The sequence below is a fragment of the Molossus molossus genome, unplaced genomic scaffold (assembly GCF_014108415.1).
Source record: "Molossus molossus isolate mMolMol1 unplaced genomic scaffold, mMolMol1.p scaffold_m16_p_7, whole genome shotgun sequence".
NCBI lineage: Eukaryota > Metazoa > Chordata > Mammalia > Chiroptera > Molossidae > Molossus > Molossus molossus.
Window position 1 is genome coordinate 72,116,046 of NW_023425401.1, and position 13,623 is coordinate 72,129,668.

General features: G+C 37.5%; 1 protein-coding gene and 1 non-coding gene across 2 annotated transcripts in view; one reads left to right on the top strand and one right to left on the bottom strand.

Moving 5' to 3' along the window:
* Nucleotides 1–13,623, top strand: part of BLVRA (biliverdin reductase A) — a 229,804-nt gene that overhangs the window by 145,048 nt on the left and 71,133 nt on the right. The window lies entirely within an intron of this gene.
* On the bottom strand, nt 5,757–5,863 carry LOC118620651. The gene has a single exon (XR_004957526.1). It is a non-coding gene; the product is annotated as a U6 spliceosomal RNA (small nuclear RNA).

Genomic DNA, 13,623 nt, shown 5'->3' on the forward strand with positions numbered 1-13,623 from the left:
CTGCCGAGCTGCCGACCGTGGGCTCCCAGCCCCGTCTCGCGCCTTCGCAAGCCTACCGGGATGGAGTCAGTGTCCCTCGTTGTATGGTCCTCGCAAGCGGCTTTTCTGTTGGTTTTTCCCGTCGATTTGTCTGTGTTATAGTTGTAATTCCAGTTTGGTTCTGGGAGACGGTCTGTGTAGCTCCATTCACTCCGCCGCCATTTTTCCTTCCCTCTGCCCATTTTTTAATTGGGTTCTTTGTCTTCCTTTTGTGGAGTTGTATGAGCACTCTATATATATTGGAAATTAACCCTTTATCTGATGTATCATTGGCAATTATGCTCTCCCATACAGTGGGTTGCCTTTCCATTTTGATGATTGTATCTTTTGCTGTGCAGAAGCTTTTGAGTTTGATGTAATCGCATGTGTTCATTTTCTCCTTTGTTTTTGTTGCCTTAAGTCATGTATCAGTGAAAATTCTGCTGCGTATGATGTCTGAAATTTTGTTGCCTACAGTTTCTTCTAGGATTTTTATGAATTCATGAGTCACATTTAAGTTGTTTATCCATTTTCAGTTTATTCTTGTGTATGGTGAAAGTTGATAGTGTAGTTTCATTTTTTTTGCATGTAGCTGTCCAATTTTCCAAACACTATTTATTAAAAAGGCTGTCTTTACTCCACTGTATGCTCTTGCCACCTTTGTCCAATATTAATTGAGCATATTGCCTTGGGTCCATTTCTGTGTTCTCTGTTCTGTTCCACTGGTCTATAGCCTGTGCTTGTGCCAGTACCAGGCTGTTTTGATTACAGTCACTTTGTAGTATAACCTGAAATATGGTAAATTGATATCTCCTACTTTGTCCTTCTTTTTCAAGATTGCTGTGGCTATTCGAGGTCTTTTTTGCTTCCCTATGAACTTTTGAACTATTTGTTCTAGTTCTCTGAAATATGTCATTGGCATTTTGATGGGGTTGCTTTGAATCTATAGATAACTTTGGGTAATATGAACATCTTAATGATGTTAATTTTTTCAATCCATGGACAAGGTATGTGCTTCTACTTTTTTATGTCTTTCTCTATTTATTTTTTCAATAACCTGTAGTTTTCTGTGAATAGGTCCTTTATTTCTTTGGTTAAGTTAATTCCTAGGTATCTTAATTTTTTTTTGCCGCAATGGTAAATGGGATTATTTTCTTAGTTTCTTTTTCCTTGAGTTCATCATTGGTGTATAAGAATGCCATCAATTTCTTGACGTTAATTTTATGTCCTGCTACTTTGTCAAATTCATTTATTATTAAGTCTAGTAAATTTTTGATGGAGTATTTGGTGTTTTCTATGTATAGTATCATGTCATCTGTGAATAATGACAGTTTCACTTCCTCCTTTCCAATGAGGTTCCCTTTCATTTTTCTTCCTGTCTTATTGCTGTGGCTAAGACTTCCAGTACTATATTAGATAAGAGTGGTGAAAGTGGGCATCCTTGCCTTGTTCCTGTTCTTAAGGGAAATGCTTTTAGTTTTTGCCCATTGAGTATGATGTTGGCTGTAGGTCTGTCATATGTCGCCTTTATTATGTTGAGATATGATCCCTCTATTCCAAGATTGCTGAGTGTTTTTATCAGAAATGGATGCTAGATTTTGTCAAATGCTTTTTCAGCATCTGTTGATATAATCATGTGGTTTTTTTTGTTTTTGTTTTTTTGTTTTTTTTGTTCAGGTAGAGTAGGAGGGGGAGAGAGGAACAGAGAGAGAGAGAAACATCGACGTGAAGGGACACATCGAGTGGCTGCCACCTCATGACTGACCAGAGCCGGGGACAAACTGCAACCGAGGTACATGCCCTTAGCAGGAACCAAACCCGGGTCTCTCTGGACCGCAGGCCGATGCTCTAACCGCTGAGCCAAACCGGCCAGGGCATCATATGGTTTTTATTCTTCATTTTATTTATGTGGTTTATCACAGTTATTGATTTGTGAATATTGTACCAGCCGTGCATCCCTGGGATGAATCCCACTTGGTCATGGTGAATAATTTTTTTAATGTATTGCTGGATTCGATTTGCTAGTATTTTGTTTAGGATTTTGGCGTCTATGTTAATCAGGGATATTGGCCTGTAGTTTTCTTTCTTTGTTGTGTCTTTTTCTGGTTTTGGAATTAGAATTATGCTGGCTTCATAAAACGAGTTTGGAAGTCTTCCTTCTTCTTGAATTTTTTGAAATAGTTTGAGGAGAATGGGTATTAGTTCTTCTTTGAATGTTTGGTAAAACTCCCCCATGAAGATATCTGGGCCTGGGCTTTTGTTTGCTGGGAGAGTCTTGATTACATCTTCAGTTTCTTCTGTTGTTATTGGTCTGTTCAAGTTTTCTATGTCTTCCAGATCTAGTTTTGGGAGACTATGTGCTTCTAGAAATTTGTCCATTTTGCTTAGATTGTCGAATTTGTTGCCATATAATGGTTCATAGTAGTTGTTAACAATCTTTTGTATTTCTGTGGTGTCAGTTGTTATCTCTCCTCTTTCATTTCTGATTTTGTGTATTTGGGTTCTCTCTCTTTGTTTCTTGGTGAGTCTAGCTAAGGGTCCATCAATCTTGTTTATCTTTTCAAAAAACCAGCTCTTTGTTTCATTGATCCTTTGAATTGTTTTTTTGGTCTCTATGTCATTTATTTCTGCTCTGATCTTTACTATTTCCTTTCTTCTACTTGCTCTGGGGTTTTCTTTTTGTTTGCTCTCTAGTTCTTTAAGTTGTGACATTAGATAGTCTATTAGAGATTTTTCTTCTTTTTTGAGGTAGGCCTGTAGTGCTATGAACTTCCCTCTCAGAACTGCTTTCGTTGCATCCCATCGATTTTGTTTTGTTGTATCTTCATTTTCATTGGTTTCCAGGAAGTGTTTGATTTCTTCCTTGATCTCCTCGGTGACCCATTCATTTTTTAATAACATGCTATTTAGCTGTCATGTGTTCAAATTTCTTTGTATGTTCTTCTTGCAATTGATTTCTAGTTTCATGCCATTGTGATCTGAGAAGATGCTTGATATGATTTCAGTCTTCTTGAAATTGTAGAGACTTAATTTGTGCCCTAACATGTGGTCTATCTTTGAGAATGTCCCATGTGCACTTGAGAAGAATGTGAATTCTGTAGTTTTGGGGTGTTGTTCTCTGTAGATATCTATTAAATCCATTTGGTCTAGTGCTTCTTTTAGAGTCTCTGTTTCCTTGCTAATTTTTTGTCTGGAGGATCTATTCAGCGATGTCAGCGGGGTGTTGAAGTCCCCTGCTATGATTGTATTGCTATTGATTTTTCCTTTGAAGTCCTCCAGAAGTTTTTTAATATGTTTTGGTGCTCCTATATTGGGTGCATATATGTTTATCAAGGTTATATCTTCCTGTTGGATAGATCCTTTCAATATTATGTAGTGGCCTTCTTTGTCTCTAATTATAGCCTTCATTCTGAAATCTATTTTATCAGATATGAGTATTGATGCCCCAGCTTTTTTTTCTTTTCCATTTGCTTGGAAGATTTTTTCCATCCCTTCACTTTCAACTATGTGAGTCTTTTGTTGTGACGTGGGTCTCTTGTAAACAACATATAGATGAATCATGCTTTCTTATCCAATCAGCTACTCTGTGTCTTTTTATCGAGGATTCAGTCCATTTACATTTTAGGTGATTATTAATATGTACTTATTTATTGCCATTTTTGTTTAGTGTGGTTCTACTTTTCTTCTCATTTCTACTGCTAATTACAGCAGTCCTTTTAACATTTCTTGCAGTGCTGGTTTGGTGCTAATGTATTCCCTTAGCCTTTTTTTTTTGTCTGGGAAGGTTTTTATTTGACCTTCTATTTTGAATGATAGTCTTGCTGGGTAGAGTAGTCTTGGATTCAGATCCTTATTTTTCATGACCTTGCTTACTTCATGCCATTCCCTTCTGGCCTGTAGCGTTTCTTGTGAGAAGTCAGCTGAGAGCCTTATGGGGTTTCCTTTGTAGGTAACCTGTTGCTTATCTCTTGCTGCTTTTAGGATTCTCTCTTTGTCTTTAATTTTTGGCAGTTTGATTACTATGTGTCTTGGTGTGGGCCTGTTTGGGTTCTTCTTACTTGGGGCTCTCTGTGCTTCTTGAACTTGAGTGCCTCCTTCCTTCACCAAATTAGGGAAGTTTTTTGTCACTATTTCTTTGACTATATTCTCTAACCCTTGCTTATTTTATTCTTCAGGGACTCTTATGATGCGAATATTATTCTGTTTCCAGTTGTCCCACAGTTCTCTTAAGCTGTCTTCCTGTTTTTTAATAGTTTTTCTTCCTCTTGGTTTTCTGATTGGTTGATTTTTTTTCCTAGCCTGTCTTCTAATTCATTGATCCGGTCCTCAGCTTCCCCTACTCTGCTTTTTAGATCTTCCAATGTGTTTTTCATTTCTGATACGTCATTCTTCATTTCTTCCTGTTGATTTTTAATTTCCATCTGGTTGATTTTCAACATTTCTATGTCTTTACTCATGGTGCTCATATCCTTCACATGCTGTTGATCTTCCTCAACATCATGGCTCTAAATTCTACTTCTGTTAACTTGCTTAACTGCACCTCATTTATCTCATCTTCTGTAGAGGTCTCTTGTTTTTTCATTTGGCCTTTGTTTCTGTTTTTCACCATTTTGGCTATCTCAGTGGGCTTTGGAGTCTGCCAAATTTTCCCTGTGTGTGTTGGTGTTCTGCTGATTTCGGTTCTCTTTCCTGGGTTTGGATGAGCCAGGGAGGACCCACTTTAAACACCACCTTCAAGTCTTAGCTTTTCTGGTTAGTGTTGCTACCCCAGGGAATGGTAGTTATACTCTAGCCTTTTTTTTTTTGCCTGGATGCTATTAGTAGAGGTCTCCTGAAGACCCTTGGTTTCTGAGTTGCCTGGAAAACTCTCAAGTGCTCAGGGTAAGAGGATTTCCAGAGTGTGGTGCAGCTGCTGGTTGTTAATGGGCCTCAATTAGCATTTCAATGGCCTCAAGGTGGGATTGAATCTCTGAGGGAGGAGCCTCCTCCGCCTCTCCCCAGGGCCCTGGGAAGGAATAAAATGACCACAGTCCTGCATGGGTGAAAGCTTTTAGCACTCTCCAAAACCCAAGTGTCCCCATACAGTTCCAGTCCAGTCTGCCTTTCTTCTGCTGGAGCCCAAGGTGAGTGGGTGCTGCCAATTTAGCCTTTGTCTAAACTCTGCATCGTGGAGCCGACTGGGACTTTTATCCCGAGAGCGCTGCTTCCAGCCAAGGGCGGCCGCGGCTGTGGAACCAGCAGAGGGTTTTGCACTCAGCAGAAGCCCCAGGACTGAGTCACGGTAGCGGGACACTGCCGGGGTGGCAGCACCTTCCTGCAGAGTCCACTGTTCCCCGCGAGTCTATGCGGCACCAACCCAGGGTTTAGCATGCAGAGTTCGCAGGAGTCAGCCTGGGTAGCAGCATCCCTCCGAGTCCCCTGGTCAGAGCCAGTCAGTTCCAGTCCGTGCGGCACCAGCCGAGGGCTTGGCAGGCAGCAGAGTTTGCAGGACTCAGGCGAGGTCGCAATGGAGGCATTAGCAGCAACTTCCCGCCTCCGAGTCCCCTGGTCCCCGCCCAGTCCACTACGGACTGTGGGCTCCCGGCCCCCTCTCGCATCCTCGCAAGCCTACCAGGATTGAGTCGGTGTCCCTGGTTATGTGGTCCTCCAAGGTGTCTTTCGGTTGCCCCTTCCTGAAGATTTGCCTTTATTTTTGTTGTGAATCCAGTTTGGTCCTGGGAGTTGGTCTGTGTATCTCCAAAAATATGGAACACTTCACGAATTTGCGTGTCATCCTTGCGCAGGGGCCACGCTAATCTTCTCTGTATCGTTCCAATTTTAGTATATGTGCTGCCAAAGCGAGCACGAGTCATGCTTTCTTATCTAATCAGCTACTCTGTGTCTTTTTGTGGGCGCATTCAATCCATTTACATTTAAGGTGATTATTGATATGTATTTATTTATTGCCATTTTTGTTTATTGTGGTTATAATTTTTCTTCCTATTTCTCCGGCTAATTACAGCAGTCCTTTTAACATTTCTTGCAGTGCTGGTTTGGTGCTAATGTATTTCCTTAGTCTTTTTTTATTTTTTTGTCTGGGAAGCTCGTTATTTCACCTTTTATTTTAAATAATTGCCTTGCTGGGTAGAGTAGTCTTGGATTCAGATCCTTGTTTTTCATCCCCTTGATTACCTCATGCCATTCCCTTCTGGCCTGTAGTGTTTTTGTTGAGAAGCCAGCTGAGAACCCTATGGGTGTTCTTGCATTTCTTAAACATCAGTATAAACATCATTATCATATATATGCAAGAAAAAAATCTTTTGAAGGAAAATGGTAACTGTGATTAGTAGAAATCTGGAGGGTATTTTGTTTCAACAGTTTCTCAATTTTCTACAGTGACATGAATTTATATTTGTGCTTTAATATTAAAATTAAATATATTTTTTATTTTTCCAGAGAATTATAACAATGAAAATGAAACCCATGAGTGAATGACATGAGGGAAATGTATCAATGTTTTAGTAGTGGTTCTTTCTGGTTATTAGGGTCATAGATATTTTTATTTCTTCTTTTTCTGACAAATTTTAAAATACTCATTTATTACATTTATAGTATACAACACACGCATGCTGCTTATGTCAAAAAGGTGTTGTAATATGTTTCAAGAAGGAAACAATCTGAGAATTCAAGTCTATTCATTACAAGTTGTTCTTTTATTTTCTCCTAAGAAGTTATCTTTTGTTTAATACTCCATGACAGTTTCTGGCTTGCTCTTCTCATATTTTTGTTGCTATAACTAATTATTTTGTTTTGAAGTTTTTTTATTTTATTTTAAAATAAACTCAAACTTATAGAAGAGTTGTAAATATAGTACAGACAACTGTTTTTTCTTGAATCATTTGAGAGTAGGTTGCTGTCCTGATTCCCCAATAATTTTTTGTATATACCCGTTAAATAAAAACAATGTCTATACAACTATCAAACACATAAAACCATCAAAATCAGGAAATTGGAAGGTCATGTCTGCAAGATGGAGGGCTAGGGGGTCTCAATACAATTCTCCTTTTCAAAATCTATAAAACAATAAATAAATAACCACAAACCAATGAAGTAGTTCAAGAACAACATCAAAGAAGCATCAAAAACTCTGGAACTCAAAAACTGAGGATGGCTGCACTGAAAAGCCTACGAAGCATTTTACTTGTGTCACCCCATCCAAGAATAGCTCGGTGCCAGGAACGTTCTACTCAGGAATTTCACCCCACAGGAAGAAGGAGAGTGGGAGAACCTCAGCAAACCTCACCACTGGACATTTGAAGCCTTGGCCACTGATGACTCCCACAAGTTTTCACCAGTGCTGATCCAAACTAATGGAGCTGCCTTGAGTCCCTATGCTTGTATCTCTTCCCCATAGCTGGAGCTGTTGCTATAGTGAAACCTGTCCCAGGTTTTCTGGGATTGGGATGCCACAATATCTTACCATATGTGGGACTGGAGCTGCTTGCTGCTGCTCTATGTTTTACCCCTGGTCCTAGATAACAATTTTATCCACCATTACAGAGCAACCACCATTGCTCTCATACACGTCTCCCTGGGTTCTGAGTCATGCTTTGACCTCCATTGTTGGAGCCAGGATGCCACTGCTCAGAGCCCCACCTCCCAGATGTTAGGTTACGGTTCTAGTCTGTCTTTGCTGGATTTACACTGCTGCTTTTCTGAGCTCTGCATTGTGGGTCCCAATATGTAACTTCAGTGGGTCACCACTTGGGATGTTCCTTGGCCACAGAAGACCCCATCCCCCCATAGTCTGTGCTGACATTGATCTTGTAACTTGAGACTATATAAGCCACTGTGCCCTCCCAGGAATCAAACGTTGAATCCCACCCAGCTGGCACCCTTCCAGCAACCTTTGAGTGAAAGTCTTTCTCTACTGAAGCCAGTCCTAAAAAGGTTGGAGAGGTGACTGCACAGACATCAATGCAAAGCCACTAGAAACATTAAACTCAAAGAAACATGACATCACCAAAGGAACATAATAATTTTTTATTAACTGACCCCAAAGATATGGAGATCTATAAGATACCTGAAAGAAAATTCAAATATAATTATTTTAAGGAAGCTTAGTGTGATTTAAGAGAACACAGATAAACAATAAACTCATGAAAATGTGTAAACAAAACAAGAATTTCAACAAAGTAAGAAATCATAAAAGAGAACCAAATTCTGGAACCGAAGAATACAATGAGTGAAATGAAAAATGCTATAGAGAGCTTAAATAGCAGGCTAAGTTAGAAAGAATGAAGAATATGCAAATTCAAAGATCTCTTAGTGTTATTTAGTCAAGGGGGAAATACATTTGAATGAAAAAGAGTGAAGGAAGCATATGTGAATTATGGGACAGTATCAGTTGAAACATTATTCATGTTAGGGGAGTCCCAGAAGGAGAAGGGAGATTGAATGGGACAGAACACTTATTTAAAGAAGTTAATGGTTGAAAACTTCACAAATCAGAGAGAGATTTGAACTTCCAGGAAAATAAAGCTCAAGGATTCCCAAATAGGTTCTACCCAAGGAGCTCTTCAGCTAGACACATTATAATCAATGAAATTAAAAATCAGTTTTTTTGAAAAGTGAATGGATTAGCCAACAAACATATATGCATAATCCATAGACACAGACAACAGTGTGGTGATGGTTAGAGGGAAGGGGTGGGGTGAGAGCTGGATGGAGGTGGGCAAGGGGGTAAAAATGGGGATATCTGTAATAACGTAAACAGTAACAATGAAGTTAAAAAAAAAAAAAAAAAAACTTTAAAATAAGATATACAAAATTGCCGAACCTTTAGCTAGACTTACCAAGAAAAAAGGGGAGGTGACTTAAATAAAATTATAAATGAGGAAGGAGATGTAACTGATACCACAGAAATACAATGAATCATAACAGACTAGTAAAAATAATTAGACACCAACAAGTGAAATAACTTAGAAAAAATTGATAAATTCCTAGAAAAATACAACTTATCGAGACCGAATTGTAATATAATAGAAAAAATGAACAGACCAATAATGAGCAAGGAGATTATATAAGTAATCAGCAACCTCTGAACATATGAGAGCCAGATGACTTCACAGGTGAATTCTACCAAACATTTAAAGAAGAATTAATACCAATTTTCAAACTTTTCAAAAAAATTGAAGCAGAAGGAACACTTCCTAATTCATTTTATGGGGTCAGCATTACCCTAATATCAAGCCAGACAAGGATACTAAAATAAAAGAAAATTACAGGATGATTTTCATGGTGAACATAGATTTTTATCTTCATAAAAATTCAGGAGCACATTAAAGGGATAATACATCATGATCTAGTAAAGCTGGTTCAGCACATGTAAGTCAATTAATGTGATGCACTATATTAACACAATGAGTGATACATAACATGATTATCATAATGGATACAGAAAAAGCATTTGACAAACTTTAACATCCTTACATGATAAAAACTCAACAAATTAGGTATAATAAAGATGATATCTAGGAGCCCGCAGCTAACATTACCTTTAATGGTGAAAAGTTAAAAGTGTCCTCTAAGATTCAGGTGAAGATAAGGATGCCCACTTTCACCACTATATGCTATTTAACATAATATTGGAAGTCAAAGCTGGAGTAATTATGCAAGCAAAATTAGAAGGGAATAATTGAAATTGTTTATGTTAGCAGATGATATGATTTTATAAATAGAAAACCCTAAAAACTCCACCAAAAACTGTTAGAACTAATAAATTCAGTAAAGCTGCAGAATTAAAAATCAACAGACAGAAATCAGTTGCATTTCTATACACTGACAATCAACTATCTGAAAGAGAAATTAAGAAATAAATCCCATTTACGATATAAAAAAACAACTTAAAAATAAATTTAACTGAGGTTCTAAGACATTGATGAAATCTATTGAAGAAGACACAAATACCCTGGCCGCTATGGCTCAGTGGTTGAGCATCGAACCATGCACTAAGAGGTCGCCAGTTTGATTCCCGGTCAGGGCACATGCCCAGGTTGTGGGCCTGATCTCCAGTGTGGAGCATGCAGGAGGCAACGAATCAATGTTCTCTCTTATTAATGTTTCTGTTTCTCTCTCTCTCTCTTCCTCTCTCTCTCTCTCTCTCTCTCTAATATCAATAAAGAAAAAAAATTTAAGACACTAATAATTGAAAGGTACCCATTGGTCTTGGGTTGGAAGAGTTGGTGTTGTTAAAATGATCATAGTATCTAAAGCAATCTACAGATTTGGTGAAATCCCTATCTAAATCCCAATGGCATTTTTCACTGAAATAGAAAAAAAAACTATTCCGAAATTTGTATGACACCACAAAGGACCCCAAACAGCAAAAGAAATCTTGGGAATATAAAACAAATCTGTGTATATCAAACTTCTTGATTTCAAACTATATTACAGAGCTGTAGCTATCAAAACAGTGTTGTGTTGGTATAAAAATAGGCACATGTGGAATCCAAAAAGGCAAAAAAAAAAAAAAATTAAAATAAGAATATCCCTCAATTTTATAGAAGCAAAAATTAGAATGATAGTTGCCTGGGTGTGGAGGGAAGGGATAATAGTGCCATGTAAGCCAAAGGCTATAAATTTTCAGTTATAGGAAAAGTAAGTTCTGAGGATCTAAGGTACATAATGGTATTTATAGTTAATAATGTGGTAATGTATACTTGAAAGTTTCTGAGAGTAAATCTTAAGCATTCTCATTACACACACACACACACACACACAAGTTAACTATGTGAAGTGATGGGTGTGTTAAGTATCTTGATCTTGATAATCAGTTCATAATTTATATGTATATTAAATCATGTTGCTCACTTTAAATATTTACACTTATATTTTTCAGTTATTCCTGAATTTAAGAATATGAAAAACAGGGAAATTAACACAGACCTCATTTAAATTTTCCCAATAACATTACTTATAGCAAAATGATTTAGTTTAGAATCACATATAGTTGTCATGTCACTTTTAACCTCTGCTCTGGACAGTTCCTCAACCTTTCCTTGGTATTAGGAAGATTAGTGATCAGTTTTTTTTGCATAATGTTTCTAAATTTGGGTTTGCCTGATATTTATTCAGGATATTTGGGGGGTATGCATCTTTTATAAGAATGATCATAGAAGTGATCTTCTGTTCTTTGCATTGCATCTTATCAGGTGTTAATTTCAATTTGTTCACTACTAATGGTACCATTTGATTAAAGTGATGTCTGCTAGGCTACTCCAATGAAGTTAATTTTTCCCCATTTATAATTAATGGTTATTTTGTGGGGAGGTAGTTTGAAACTTGGTAAGTATTAATTATCACACTTTCTGATTATGTCTTTATATCAATATGGATTCCTGGCTTCCTTTTATATTCCATTTTCATTATTTATTTTAATGTTTAAATGTTTTCATATTTGGTCAATGGGGACCTCTTCATGCTACTCCTTTTCTCATTTTGTTATATTTGTTATTCTTTGAGCAATTCTTTGCTTTTTGAAATGAAATGGTTTATGTTCATTGTATACTTTTTCTGCCTCAGTCCTGCAATTAGACATTTTTTCAAGGAGCCCTACTTCATTTAGTGGTAAATGGTATTTTTAATTAAAAATTTTAAAAATTGACATAATTGACATGTAACATTATTTTCGGGTATACGACATAATTATTTGATATTTGTATATATTGTGAGGTGATCACAATAAGTCTAGTTAACCTTTATTACTACACATAATAACAATTTTTTTTCTATCAGAACTTTTAAGATTTACTCTCAGCCACTTTCAGATATACAGGTAAATGCTCATAATAGTCACCATATTTTACATTATATTCCCAAACTTATTTAGTTTATAACTGAAAGTTTGTACTTTTTGACCACCTTAATCTTCTTTGCCCACTTCTCACCTCCCACCTCTGGCAACCACCAGTCCCCTCTCTGTATCTATGAATGTTTTTGTTCCTTTTGTATTACATTCCACATATAAGTAAAATCATATGGTATTTGTCTTTCTCTGTCTGACTAATTTTACTTAGCATAATGCCCCAAAGGTCCATATTTTCTCAAAGGGCAAGATTTTCTTCTTCTTTTTTTTTTTTTCATTTTTTATTTTTTTGTTACAGATATTTCTCCTTTTTTACCCCATTGGCACCCTCCTCCCCACCCCAACCCCACCCCGTCCCCGGCATAGTTGTCCATGTCTGTTGGTCATGCATACATGCATATAAGTTCTGAGGTTTATCTCTTCACACCCTGCCACCCCCTCTCCCGAGGGATGTCAGTCAGTGCCCTACTTCCATGTTTCTGTGTCCGGTATTCCTCAGACTGTTATGTTCATTATATTCCATATATAAGTGAGATCATGTGGTATTTGTCTTTTTCTGCTTGGCTTATTTCATTAGGATAATACTTTCTAGGTCCCTCCAATGATAAGAGATCTTTCTTTCTTACCGCTGCATAGTACTCCATTGTGTATATGTACCACAGCATTTTTATCCGTTCGTCTACTGATGGACACTTAGGCTGTTTCCAGATCTTAGCTATTGTAAATAGTACTGCTATAAACATGGGGGTACATATATTCTTCCTGATTCGTGTTTCAGGCTTCAGAGGGTATATTCCTACAAGCGGGATCACTGGGTCAAATGGAAGTTCAATTTTTAATTTTTTGAGGTAACCCTATATTGTTTTCCATAGTGGCTGCACCAGTCTGCATTCCCACCAGCAGTGTACTAGAGTCCCCTTTTCTCCACACCATCACCAACACATGTTGTTTGATCATTTGTTGATGGCAACCATTCTGACAGGTGTGAGGTTATACCTCATTGTTGTTTGAATTTGCATCTCTCTCATGATTAGTGATGTTGAGCATTTCTTCATATGTCTCTTGGCCATTTGTATGTCTTGTTTGGAGAGGTGTCTATTCAGCTCCTCTGCCCATTTTTTAATTGGGTTCTTTGTCTTCCTTTTGTTGAGTTGTATGAGCACTCTCTATATATTGGAAATTAACCCCTTATCTGATACATCATTGGCAATGATGTTCTCCCATACAGTGGGTTGCCTTTTCATTTTGATGATTGTTTCTTTTGCTGTGCAGAAAGAAGCTTTTGAGTTTGATGTAGTCCCATGTGTTCATTTTTTCCTGTTTCCGTTGCCTTAGGTGATGTATCAGTGAAAATTCTGCTCCATATGATGTCCGAAATTTTGTTGCCTACATTTTCTTCTAGAGTTTTTATGGATTCACGGGTCACATTTAAGTATTTTATCCATTTTGAATTTATTTTTGTGTATGGTGTAAGTTGGTGGTCTAGTTTCATTTTTTTGCATGTAGCTGTCCAATTTTCCCAACACCACTTATTAAAGAGGCTGTCTTTACTCCACTGTATGCTCTTGCCACCTTTGTCAAATGTTAATTGAGCATATTGCCTTGGGTCCATTTCTGGATTTTCAGTTCTGTTCCACTGGTCTATATGCTGTTCTTGTGCCAGTACCAGTCTGTTTTGATTACAGTCGCTTTGTAGTATAACCTTATATCTGGTATTGTGATCCCACCTACTTTGTCCTTCTTTTTCAAAATTGCTGTGG